The sequence below is a fragment of the Carettochelys insculpta genome, chromosome 32, assembly GCF_033958435.1.
Source record: "Carettochelys insculpta isolate YL-2023 chromosome 32, ASM3395843v1, whole genome shotgun sequence".
NCBI lineage: Eukaryota > Metazoa > Chordata > Testudines > Carettochelyidae > Carettochelys > Carettochelys insculpta.
This window is the reverse complement of record NC_134168.1, coordinates 11,950,037-11,960,347: the sequence shown is the minus strand read 5'-3', so window position 1 is coordinate 11,960,347 and position 10,311 is coordinate 11,950,037. Positions and strand designations below refer to the sequence as shown.

General features: G+C 55.9%; 1 pseudogene; it reads right to left on the bottom strand.

The window, feature by feature from the left end:
- Positions 1-5,522: 5,522 nt before the first annotated feature.
- Positions 5,523-10,304, bottom strand: LOC142004959 (olfactory receptor 6Z7-like; annotated as a pseudogene).
- Positions 10,305-10,311: the final 7 nt, after the last annotated feature.

Below are 10,311 nucleotides of genomic sequence, written 5' to 3'. Positions count from 1 at the left end.
AATTCATCTGGAAACATCCAGAAGAAACTTAGAGGCTCAGTACCAGCCAGCATGGATTTGTAGAGAAGAAATCATGTCCCACCAATCGGATAGCTTTCTGTGACAGGATAACAAGGCTTGTGGGCAAGGGAGAAGGGGAGGATGTGGTGTACCTATGTTTTAGGAAGGCATTTGATATGATCTTGCATGTCCTCTTATCAATATACTCGGCAAATACAACTGAGATGGGGCTGCTGAAAGGTGGGTGCATAACTGGCTGTACAGCCGTTCTCAGAGAGTCGTTATCAGTGGGTCACAGTCCTGCTGGAAGGGCAGAACAAGGGGGGCTCTGCAGGGGTCTGTTTTGGGACAGGCTCTGCTCAGTATCTTCGGCGATGTGGATCTGGGCGTGGAGAGTGCGCTGCTTACGTCTGTAGGTGATACCAAGCTGGGAGGGAGAACAGGGTCGTAACTCAGAATGATCTGGGCACACTGGAGAAACGGCCTGAGGTCAATGGGGTGAAGCTGAATAAGGCCAAGTGCAAAGTGCTCCCCTGAGGAAGGGCCAATCCGTGTCACACCCAGCCGGGGAAGTGGCTGTCGAGGGAGGGGTCCTGCAGAAAGGGATCTGGGCTCAGGGCGGAGCACAAGCTCCAGAGGAGTCAACAGGGTGAGACCGTTGCCAGAAGCGCCAACCTGCTTGTGGGCGGCACTGCCGGGTGTTGGGAGCCAGCCAGGAGCAGCAATTCCTTCCCCCCGCTCTGCGCTGAGCAGCCTCCGTGGGGCTGGTGCCCAGGGCTGGCCCCACATTTGCAGAAGGCTGTGGAGAAGGGGGAGCAGGTGCGGAGAAGAGCACAAGGCTGGTGGAAGGTGCAGAGAACATGAGCTGTGGGGGAGCCGGCCAGACCTGGGCTCCTTTCGCTCAGAAAAGAGAAAGCTCCCAGGGGCCAGGGGAGCGGGTCTCAAGCAGAGAGCTGCAAGGAAGAGGGATAACTGTGGTGCCCCCCAGCCAGCCCCCAGCCCCTCCCACTCCCCACTTCCACCCTCTCCCCACCCAGCACGTCCTGTAGCAGGGAGTCCCGCAGGCTCTGGGGTGTCCTGATGGCAGAGACAGGACCTGATCCTGCCCTGGGGCTTAGGAGGGGGCTGATCCTGCCCGGGGGCTGAGGCAGGGGCTGATCCTACCCTGGGGTTGATCCTGCCCTGGGCCTGAGGTGGGGACTGATCCTGCCCTGGGGCTGAGGGAGGGGCTGAAACTCCTCTGTGACTGAGGCAGGGGCTGATCCTGCCCTGGGGCTTAGGCGGGGGCTGAACATTTCTGGTGGGGCTGGGGGCAGCTTTCACTCCCAGGGCTGCCGGAGGCTCCTGGGCTCTGTGGGGCTGTGGGTGCCCATTGCGCAGCCCCTCGGTCTCTGGGGCAGGCAGCCAGTGCCCCACACCCACCCAGCGGAGCAGGGACCAGACTCCCAAGTGCCACGTCTCCCACGGCAGCACTGGTGGGTGCAGCTCCTGGCTGGGGGCCGCGCAGGGACGTCCTGGGGGGACTCGGGAGCCCGAGGGGCGGGGGGGGCAGGACCTGGGGGAGGGCAGAGAGGGGCTGGGGGAGGGGCAGAGCCAGAGGTGGTGCTCGGCAGCACTCGGGACGGGCACTGCCCCTTGGGCTCCTGCCAACGTTTGAATTGCTAAACGGGGGGTCCCCGTGTGCCCCTCTGGGGGCCGCCTGCACTCCTCCCCTGCCCCCTGAGGCAGCAGGGCTGGGACATGGGGCAGGATGGGGATGGGTGCTGGGGAGGCAGAGCTGAGAGAGGAACTTGGGTCGGGGGCAGAGAGGAACTCGGCTTGGGGGCAGAAGGAGCCGTGGGGCTGAGGGTGCTGTGGGACAGGAGGTGCCGTGGGGCAGAGGGCGCCGTGGGGCAGGGCTGGTGGAACTCATCCGGCCCTGGAGCAGGTTCCCATCCCCACAGAGTCTCTGCACCCCAGGGCCGACATCGCAGCCGGGGCGTTCTGCCGCCGGGGCCCTGAGGTCGGTGCCCGAGCAGTCCCCACCCGCCGTGGGGAGAAGGGCCACGCCAGCCCAGCCGGGCAGGGGCACCTCTGTGCCGGGACTGGAGCTGTGCCCTGGCTGTGGAAGCCATTTCTGTCACCGGTGTGTAGAGCGGCACCGACCCTGGGGCTGGGGGGCCAAGTGAGGGGTCTGATGAAAGCTGGAGATGCCCTGAAGCTGTGTGTGACTTGTGTGTCGGTGCCGTGGTCGTGTGAGAAGTTACACACATTAGCTCTGTAAATGTGTTAGAAATGTCTGAGTGTTGAGAGTCACACTGGGGGTGTCACACACACTCACACACACACACACACACACACACAGACACACCAGGCTGCTGGGCTAGACACCAGGCTCAGGCGTCGAATACACATCTCAGGGAAGTGGGACTTGTCGTCCACACCAGCCCAAGGGGTCAGGTGGCCTGGGCTGAGCAATGGGGTTGAAATCGGACGCCCAGACGTCCATCCCAGCTGCCATGTGACTGGACTGGGCCGTGCTGGGGAAACCAGCCACCGAGGGCACTTTCCCACAGCGGCTCACCGGGGTCGGGTGACTCTGAGCCGCCAGTGCCTGTGGGAAGGAGAAAGGACGTTCCCCTCCCCGTGGAAAGCCGTCAGATGCCCTGGCGGTGACCACCTCGCTCCCAGTTTGGGTTCCGGTTTCAGTGCTCCAGCGCCCAGTTCTCCAGGCTGCAGGAACTAAGCCAGTGTCCCCTGGGCTCCCGCCCCGTGCGGGGTGTTCAGAGACTTTCAGGACATCAGCACAGGACGTGGCTGGCTGCATCAGTGGCCGTGGGGGACGTCTGGAATGCGCCACCTCCACCCACTCTCTGCCCGGGTCTGTCTGTCGGTGTTAACACACCTGTACACGTGGATGCTGAAGGCCAGGCCCAGCGTGCTGGTTGGGTGAGAGCCAAGCCTGGAGTGACCTGGGGCTGCGGCTGGACCCTTTGGGGCCGGAAGAAGCTGGGTGCAGCTGGTGACCCAGGTTTCAGTGACCTCTCCCCCGAGCAGGGGCTGTCGGTCGGGGGTGGAGCAGCTGGAGAATCTGGGGGTTTGCCTGTGGGGCTTGTGGCTGCCGGAGGGGCTGGCAGAGGTACTTTTGTGGAACAAGCCGGCTGCTCCGCTCTCCCTCCGCACCTCCCTCCTGTGTAACTAACTCACTTCCCGCGGGTCTCGGCCTCCACCAAGACCTGTCCTACCCGACACCCCCTGGGCCATTCGCTCTCCCTCACCCCAGCCAGGCTCCGCCACTGCCCCAGCCCCTCCCAGGTCCAGTTCAGCCCTGGGGAAGTGGGTCCCCCTGCACCTCTGGAACGGGTGGAGCTGCCTTGGCCTGCGCCAGGCCTGGATTGGGCCCTCACAGCACAGGGTACGGCCATGCGCCAACATCAGGCCAGACGCAGAGGGGACCCCGCCCCATGTGCCCTCCCTGCCCCCACCCCCTCCGCGCCTGCCCGGCTGGCTCCCCACGCACAGGGAGGAGAAGGTGTCCCTGTAACGGTGCCACAGGGGGATCCTGTCCCTGGGCCTCTCCTTCCCTTGGTGGGGGCAGCTGGGTGGCAGCGTGACCCCTCGTTGGCCTGCAGCCCCTTCTCACCCTCCGTCAGTACCAGCTCCTGGCAGTGCCCATGGGCCTGTCTCAGCTGCTGCTGCTGCAGTGGGATCAGCACGACACCCCAGGGTGCCCCCCACCCACAGGCTGCCCCCCGCCCTGCCCCCGAAGCGTCTGCCCCAGTGTCCTCCCAGCGGGTGGGACAATCCCAGGGGCAGGGCGAGCCCACCTGCCCCCTGCACACACCTCACCCTGCGCCCCAGGGATCTGGAGGGTGAAATAAAGAGAACTCTCGTGTGGGGTCTTTTTCTGAGGTTTTCCCGGGGCTGCAGCCCACACGCCCCCAGGAGTGTTTCTGTTGCCGAGACAACAGCCCCTCCCCAGGCAAAGCCCTGCCTGGCTCCTGGCTGGGGCAGTCACAGCGGCGGGTGTCAGAGCCGGGGACAGGAGTCGCACAGCAGCCAATAGGCAGGTCTTATTGGCTCAGACTTGCAGGGCACAAAGGACCGTCAAGGGCAACCGCTCTGACCTGTACCTGGCAGGCCCCAGAACTCCTCCAGCCCCTGCTGCCCCCACTCACCCCGGCTGAGTTACTGACGCTCTCGCAGCACAGCTGAGCGATGGCCAGGGATGGAGAATTCCCCATTGACATGACTGGAACCCAGCCCGGGACCCCGCCCCCCGCTGCAGAGCAAGGGAGCCTCATCCCCCACCCCATGGGCTCTGCACATCCGACCCCTTGAATCTCCCTTCCCAGCCCAGACACGGGGTCGCTCAGAGCAGGAGTGTTTGGCCAGAGCCCCCAGCCGAGCGCCGGGAAAGAATTGTCTGGAGCAGCTCAGCACGGGGGGGCCACATTTCCCACTGCCGAGTGGGGGGCAGCTGGGAAATTCCTCCCGCGCAAGTGAGTTCAGCGGCCGCCGGTCGCAGCTGGCGGCACAAACGCTCACGTTCACACCCATTCCCCTGAGCCCCTGTGTCGAGGGGCACGGCCGGGGGGTGGCTCCCCTAGAGACGAGCCCTTCCCAGGGTGTTGCTCGGCCTTTTCTCCAAGGCTCTGCTCGCTCCCCACACTCGGTGCTCACCCGGCCACTCGGCCCAAATCCACAGATACATCTGCTAACACCTGCTCAACTCCGCAGCCTTGCGCTCCACTGGGTCCCCTCGGGTAGAGGCAATGGGGCCCAGAGGCCTAGTTGTGAAGTGAGTCCCCTCTCCCTCCAGAGACAAACGGCACAGAGGCCCAGTCCATACGTACGTCCCTCCCATGGGCTGCAATACGGCTGCAGGCCGAGCTCAGAGGTGAGTCTCCAAACTTCCAGGGTGCTGCCTCGCCACGGGGGTACCTGTGGGATAACACCAAGCTCTGAACCCCAATTAAAAGAGAGCATAAAAATCAGCAGCAATCTCACAGGTGACCTTTCAGTCTTTGCCACTATTGTACACAGCCCCCTCCTGAGGACACAGGTCAAATCATTGCCTTGAAAAGGGTGATCTATTAATGAAACAAAAGGCAAAATATGCAAAGCGATAACACACACGTGCTGGTTGCTCTCAAGCAACTTTGAAAAAGGGGGGAGATAAACACAGAGAAAATCACTTCCCTGGGATTCTGTTGAAAAGTTACAATGTACGGGGGGTGCACCAGGCCTCCTGAGAAGTCCCCCACCAAGGCCAAAAGGAATGACAACCTGACTAAATATTTCCTTTCAGCTTTCATGTCTGCATGCCCAGACCTCGCTCTGGCCTGGATATTTACTGGATTCGTTAAGCCCTGTTCAGGCTTAAACATCGCGGTCTTCCTCTCCCAGCCACACAAAGAAAGAGCCCCCACTGCAGGTAACTGCTTCAAATGAAAAGATCCTTCCCTCTTCCCATGGGCTCACCTGGCAGCTGGCCAACAGAGAACCCCCCTCCCTGGTTTTACCCCAATACAGACGTTCACTCATGACAATTGGTTTCTGAAAGCAACCACTTTACAAGTCCCTTTCCGCAGGGACTCCTGGACCTCCTTGTTCCTGAGGCAGTAGATGATAGGGTTGATCAAGGGAGTCAGGACGATGTAGAAGACAGAGAACGTTTTCTGTAGGGCCTTGGGCGTGTTGGCTGTGGAAACCACATAGACACTGATCACGCACACATAGAAAACGGTCAGCACAATGAGGTGAGAAGAGCAGGTGGAAAAGGCCATTTGCCTCCCGGTGGTGGACGGGATTCTCACGATGGTGGCGATGGTACAACTGTAGAACGTCAGGGTCAGCAGCAAGGGCACACATGACCCTGTGGTGGCCCTTCTTGTTACCCTTCACATCCCTTGCCAGCTGCAGTTCCAATTGTGCTTTCGCTTTCCCGATGAGCCCCCAGTATTCTCCAGCTGTATGTTTATATTCCTCCTCAGTCAGCTGTCCTCATTTCCATTTCTTGTACGCATCCGTTTAAGCCCGCCAAGGACTTCCCTTGTAAGCCAAGCTGGTTGCCTCCCATATTTGCTTTCCTTACTGTGCATTAGGATGGTTTGTTCCTGTGCCTTCAATAAGACTTCTTTAAAATCCTGCCAGTTCTCCTGAACTCCTTTCTCCTTTATATGAGCTTCCCAGGGGATCCCGCCCATCGCTTCTCTCAGAGCGTCGAAGTCTGCTCTACTGAAATCAAGGGTCTGTATGTTACCGCTCACCTTTCTTCCTTTTGTCAGGATCCTGAAATCCACCATCTCATGGTCACTGCAGCCCAGGTTGACACCCACTTCCACTTCTCCGACCAGTTCTTCCCTGTTTGGCTACGTCTACACGTGAAGCCAACATCGAAATAGCTTATTTCGATGTCGCGACATCGAAATAGGCTATTTCGATGAATAACGTCTACACATCCTCCAGGGCCGGCAACGTCGATGTTCAACTTCGACGTTGCTCAGCCCAACATCGAAATAGGCGCAGCGAGGGAACGTCTACACGCCAAAGTAGCACACATCAAAATAAGGGTGCCAGGCACAGCTGCAGACAGGGTCACGGGGCGGACTCAACAGCAAGTCGCTCCCCTAAAGGGCCCCTCCCAGACACACTTTCATTAAACAGTGCAAGATACACAGAGCCGACAACTAGTTGCAGACCCTGGGCATGCAGCATGGATCCCCAGCTGCAGCAGCCAGAAGCCCTGGCCTACGGGCTGCTGCACACGGTGACCACAGAGCCCCGCAAGGGCTGGAGAGAGAGTGTCTCTCAACCCCCCAGCTGATGGCCACCATGGAGGACCCCACTATTTCGATGTTGCGGGACGCGGATCATCTACACGTTCCCTACTTCGATGTTGAACGTCGAAGTAGGGCGCTATTCCCATCCCCTCATGGGGTTAGCGACTTCGACGTCTCGCCGCCTAATGTTGATTTCAACTTCGAAATAGCGCCCAACACGTGTAGCCATGATGGGCGCTATTTCGAAGTTGGCGCCGCTACTTCGAAATAGCGTGCACGTGTAGACACAGCTTTTGTGAGCAGCAGGTTCAGCTGCTCACGGCCCCTGGTCGGTTGCTTCATCACTTGTACCAAGAAGTAATCCCCGTTCTCCAAAAACTTCCTGGCTTATCTGTGTGCTGCCATATTGGTCTCCCAACAAATGTCTGGGTGATTAAAGTCTCCCATGAGAGCCAGCACCTGTGATTTGGAAGCTTCTCGTACTTGTCTGAAGAAATTCTCGTCTACCTCATCTACCTGATCTGGTGGCCTGTCGCAGACACCAAACACAACATCTCCTCTTCTGCGTCCACTTCCAAGCTTAACCCAAAGACCCTCTGTTGTCTCTTCTCTCCCACAAACTGGAGCTCTGACAATCTTGTTGCTCTCTCACATAAATCACAACTCCTTCTCCTTTTCTCCCCTCCTGTTCTTCCTGAAAGAGTTTATACCTTTCAGTGACAGTGCTCCAGTTATGCGAGTCATCCCACCCAGTCTCTGTTATTCCAACCATCTCATACCTCCTTGTCTGTGCCAGGGCCTCTAATTCCTCCTGTTTCTTTCCCTTGTATGTATGAAATCCCTTCTATCCTCCAGGAGGAGAACAAACACACCACTTGCAGGGCAGGTCAGAACGGCTGTCAGGAGACTTGTCCTTATCCATTTTTTTACTTTCTTCAGAGAATTCACCCAGAAGGTATTAGAGCTGATTTGAAGGGCAGAAGAGAAAAAAAATCTACCTGACTCCCCAGCTTGGTGTCATCCGCAACTTGCTCAGGGTGCAATCCATCCCCTCGTCCAGGTCATTAATAAAGACATTGAAGAACACCAGGCCCAGAACTGAGCCTTGGGAAACTCCACTTGAAACCGACCATAATCCAGATATTGAGCCATTGACCTCTACCCGTTGGGCCAAACCATCAAGCCAGCTTTCTATCCATCTTACAAGTATCCGTGTCTGCAAGTATCTATCCACCTTGCACTCCATGTATCCAATCCATACTTCCTTAATTTATGGGCACATAATATCAGTAAAGGAAGCCATATCTCTTTTGGCATCAATCACGTCTGTATGATTTGGTGGCCCCATGACAATGGTTCCCAAAGAGAATTAACTGTCTATGTTGCCAGGCAAGCTGAATCACCTTGGCAACAAATAGCAAGAAAGCCAGCTTCCCAGCAACGCACAAGGTTTCCTCTCGCGTCCATCAGAGGGATGAGATTAGAACAGACAGGTTGACTTGCCTTGCATGTCACCAGGGTCCCAGTACAAAGTAAGAACTTAAGAACATAAGAACGGCCACGCTGGGTCAGACCAAAGGTCCATCCAGCCCAGTAGCCTGTCTGCCGACAGTGGCCAGTGCCAGGTGCTCCGGAGGGGGTGGACCGAAGACAATGATCAAGTGATTTGTCTCCTGCCATCCTTCTCCAGCCTCTGACAATCAGAGGCCAGGGCCACCATTCCTACCCTCGGCTAATAGCCTTTTATAGACCTAATCTCCAGGAATTTATCTCGCTCTTTCTTACATTCCGTTACAGTCCCAGCCTTCACAGTCTGCTCTGGCGAGGAGTTCCACAGGTTAACTATGCGCTGAGTGAAGAAGAACTTTCTTTTATTAATTTTAAACCTGCTACCCATTAATTTCATTTGGTGTCCTCTAGTTCTTGTATTACGGGCACAAGTAAATAACTTCTCCTTCTTCACCCTCCCCACACTTGTAATTTATTAGACCTCTATCAAGTTCCCCCTCAGCCGCCTCTTTTCTAAACTGAAAAGTCCCAATCTTTTTAGCCTTTCCTGATATGGGACCTATTCCAACCCCCTCATCATTTTTGTTGTCCTTTTCTGAACCTTTCCCAGAGCCAGGAGATCTTTTTTTAGGTGAGGAGACCACCTCTGTCCACAGCATTCAAGATGTGGGTGTACCATAGATTTATATAGGGGAAGCAAGATACTCCTTGTCTTATTTTCTATCCCTTTTCTAACACCTAACATCCTCTTTGCCTTTTTGGCGGCCGCTGCACAATGCGTGGATGGTTTCAAGGAAATAGCCACGATAACTCCAAGATCTTTTTCCTGATTGGTTACAGCTACATTAGCCTCCATCGTATTGTACGTAGAGCTGGGGTTATTTTTTCCAATGTGCGCACATATGTTAAATGAGTTCTAACATTTAGAAAGTGCCCAGTGTATGCGGTAGCTCAATGTTAATCCCAGTGGGGACAAAGTTACTGAAGACAAATGCTAGGTTTCTTAAGAAGCTTTTTTTAATTATATTATTTCCATGAACTAATTAAGTTCTTCAACATTCATCCACTGCCAAAAGAGAATAATTCAAACTCATGGAAGCTTCACAGTCCTGTGTGAGTAAAGGGTGCAGGGAACATTTGGCTGCGTGTCTTAATTTTCCCCCAGAATGATTCAGATGACCCCAGGTAGACACCATGCAGACGCCACTGGTAGAGTCATGAAGTTCTGATTTTCATACTACTGAAAAGACCCGCCTAAAACCCTGTGTTCATTTAAAAGACAAAAATGGAAGGAAAGCTTTCCTCAAGGCTTCCTTCACCTCCTTGTTTCTGAGGCTGTAGATGAGGGGGTTGACCAGAGGAGTCAGGACTCCATAGGAGACAGAGAACACTTTGTTAAGGCCCCCAATGTATCGGACTCTGAGACCAAATAAACCATGATGAGGGTCCCATAGAAAATTGTCACCACGATGAGGTGAGAGGAGCAGGTGGAAAAGGCCTTTTTTCTCCCAGTGGTGGACGGGATTCTCAGGATGCTGGAGATGATGCAAACGTAAGATGCTAGTGTCAACAGAAAGGGAGGGAGAGTGAATAGGGAAGAAGACATGAAACTAGTAATTTCCACCATGTGGGTGTCAGTGCAGGAGAGCTTTATTATTGGGCAAAATCACAAAAGAAATGCTCGATTTCACTGGGGCCACAGAATGTTAATTGTGACATCAGAAAAATAAAGATAGACACAAACAGGAACCTACCTATCCACAGCCCAGCCGCTAGCTGGAGGCACAGCCTGCCATTCATAAGGGCTGCATAGTGCAGAGGCTTGCATATTGCTAGATATCGATCGTAGGACATCACAGATAGCAGACAATATTCAGTGCCTGCCAGAGAACCAAAGACATACAATTGCACGATGCAGCCAGGCACAGAGACGGCTCTGTCCCCAGTCAGGAGGCTGGCCAGCAGCCTGGGCAGGATGGTAGAGCTGTAGCAGATCTCTAAGCAGGACAAGTTCCCCAGGAAGAAGTACATAGGGGTG